This window comes from Benincasa hispida, chromosome 7 (genome assembly GCF_009727055.1).
Source record: "Benincasa hispida cultivar B227 chromosome 7, ASM972705v1, whole genome shotgun sequence".
In the NCBI taxonomy this organism is placed as follows: domain Eukaryota; kingdom Viridiplantae; phylum Streptophyta; class Magnoliopsida; order Cucurbitales; family Cucurbitaceae; genus Benincasa; species Benincasa hispida.
Window position 1 is genome coordinate 11,363,290 of NC_052355.1, and position 3,271 is coordinate 11,366,560.

The 3,271-nt window shown below is 35.8% G+C and overlaps 1 pseudogene; it reads right to left on the bottom strand.

Moving 5' to 3' along the window:
* Positions 1 to 331: 331 nt before the first annotated feature.
* On the bottom strand, positions 332 to 2,728 carry LOC120080972 (annotated as a pseudogene).
* Positions 2,729 to 3,271: the final 543 nt, after the last annotated feature.

Consider the following 3,271-nt stretch of genomic DNA (forward strand, 5'->3'; position numbering starts at 1 on the left):
TTCAACCAAAACTCATCTCATGATAGAAAAGTCTAAGTATGCATGTCGTAGCAGTCGAATCATAAGGTTTAAGGATCCGGGCGTTACAGTTATTGTATTTAAAGTACTTGTTTTTCTTATCATTTCTTGGGTGTTAGATAATTTTTACAAACAGATTGTTGGCCGTTTAGATTATTTAGATGAAGCTTCAAAACTTTTTATTATTTTTTGAAATTTTTAAGAAGAAAAACTTTTTTAGAAGTTGCTAATTTCTCTCAGGTTTATGATTGATAAATCATACCACAAAAAGGAAGGAAAATTAATTTTTTTAGCTCAAATGATAATATATATATTACATCACTCGATTCATTAAGCATAGTGCTTGAACTGCCAATCTTGCAGATAAATTGGTAGCATCGCCCAATCCAAACGACTTTACAGATACATCGATTGAACAATTTTCCATAACAATGCAAGTCTTTTCCACCAAAAGAGCACTATTTGTCACATCCCATAAGCCTTTTTTGAATGAACCACATTTTTCCTCTGGATTTCCATAGCTAGCAAATTGGATGTTAGAGATGAGATGCCCTCCCTGACAAGACAACTCTAACATGCTTCCTTCATTAGCATTTCCACATATTGTTCATATACTGATGGTCTGAACTGTGATTTGTTGAGGATTTCCACCAATTTCTTCAAACAAAACCAACGTGTTGGTGTCATCCGATAGAAATGATCTTGGAACATGATACCATCTTTGGGAAGGATTCCCACAATTTCCAACGCACTTTATGGGGTCATATGTGCCTCTATAGTCACAAGATGCACTGCAACTATCATTGCTAGCAATGAAAGAAGGCCAAAATCAACCTATGCTTTGTCCATTTACCCAAGCATGACCTTTTCCCATTCCTTGCATGTCCAATGCTACAGGGTCAATTCCTGAAGGTGTCTTAAAGCTTGTTTTGTACCATGTCATTCTCCTGCCAATAGATTTTTTATTTAGTGTGCTCCAATTTGTTCTCTGTGAGAACATTGGGTTGTAAAGTTGCTTCATTTCTCCATTTAAACCATCCTTATAAGACCATAAATTTGATGACAAATCACTTGTGACATTTCCATCTCCAATTAGATAAACGGGACCTCCATCAATTTCAGTTGGCACTGTGTCATAAAATGCATCATAATTTTTCAATCCTACTGTGGCACTCAAAAGGGTTATGTTGTTGGTTCCGACTTTTAATAGAATGGGTTTCTCAAATACAAAACTCTGGCCATTGCTTCTCCATTGCGATCCAATGTACCTTCTATTCATAAAGGCATGAAGCACATGATCTTTTGTATTCACTTGGAGAGTTGCATTTTGAAGTGAAGATGTTGAATTTCTTTCAACATTCGTCATATACCAAACGTAGTCACTAAAATCAATTGTGGTTCCTTTTTGTTCCAAAAGAAGGTTTGCATTAAATGTACCTTTTTCTTGTAGAGTGTCTTTCATTGGCTCTGGAGCCCAAACCCACAACAGTTGTGCATTTTCCTTCTCAATATGCACTTTCACAAACATAGATGTTTGAGAAATGATCTAGTGTTGAAAACCTCTTTGTTGCAACCGTTAAAAATGCTCACAGACCAAGCTGGTACAAAATACTTTCCATCTACCTGCAAATCTATGGTAGCATCATTGCTTCCATCTGTGTTGCTCAAAAAACAAAACCTCTCCCTTGTTGTTAGGTTAGAGAATTTCGTTAAAGTAACAAAGCTACCAAATTTTTGGTCTGAACGGGTGCCGTTGGTCAGAATCTTCTCTCCCATTTTGATAGATGCATGGAGTTGTTTGAGATGTCCCCATTTGGGTTGATTCAAGTTTCCATATTCATCAAGTGGGGTATTGTAATCATAAGATGTAGTAATGAATGGACCTCCCAATGTTCTTCCAAAGTTTGTGCCTCCATAATATATGTAATAATTATTAAACACACCACCAGATTGGAAAAATCTTGCCACAGAAAAAGCTACATCTTCTGCACTTCTGTAAGGGTCTTTATCACCCCATTTCTTGAACCATCCTACCCAATTTTTAGTAGACATTTTTGGGCTCTTAGGATTGTTAGGACTAATGTTATCACAATAGAATCCATTGCATGTACTAATGATAGGTTGTAGGACATCACTTTGTTGGCACATGATCAATGGAACACCAATATTGAGAGATTCAACCATTTGAGTACACAATTGATACATGTTTTTCCTGCACTTCCATATGGGGTCATCACGTTTCCATACTCGTTCTCAATTTGAGCTAAGATTATTGGCCCTCCTTGTGATGCAAAGAGGTTGGCTTGTTTACACATATTCACTATCTTTGTTGTGAAGGTTTGCATTTCATTCTTGTAGACTTGATTGTCAGTTTGAAGTTGGATTCCTCGCATATTATGCAACCACATTGGAAAGCCTCCATAGTTCCAATCAGCACACACGTAAGGACCAATCCTTATCACAACATATAGCCCAGTCTCTTGAAGAGCTAGAAGAATTTGATAAAGTTTAGATGTCTAGAGAAATCATATTTTCGTCGTTGAGGTTCGTGACGATCTCAAAAAATGTACGTCTCGATTGCATCAAGTCCACCATCTTTAGCTTTTTGAATAAGATCGGTCTTTAGTGAAATTCCTAGCAGTTAACGGATGGTGGATTTCGTGGCTAAAGAGTAGTCAGCTATTGACGTACCGTTAGAGCTTCGAGCCATAGGTCCATAAGGTCCCCTTGGTAGCTCAATGGACTCATGTTGAGAATCAGTTTTTGAGTCACTTGAAATGTTCAAATTGACTAGAGGGAGTTCGATTATATATGATATGATTGAACTGGTTAATTATATATGATATGATTGACTTTATGTATGAGATACATTATTTGGAGAAAAATGGATATAAATATAATTTATATCTAGTGGAGGAGAAAACACTATGGTTTATATGTGATATTAAACTATGGTTAATAAATATAATATGATTATATTTATTATTTTAATTGGACAATTATAGGATAATTGTGCCAACCGTTTTCTCTGTATCCATATGATAGTGGGAAGTTCCAATTAGTTTTCATAACTGAAGAATAAAATGAAAATTATTTTCATTTTGCAAAAGAACACAAAATTTGCTCAAGAAAAATGTATACTACCTATCGTTTAGCTAACCGAGAGACTATAGGATAGCTCGAAGTTACTACTCGATCGTATACACGCGCACATCTTTCTAAACGATCGCCTAAGTTTTACTAAATGATTGTC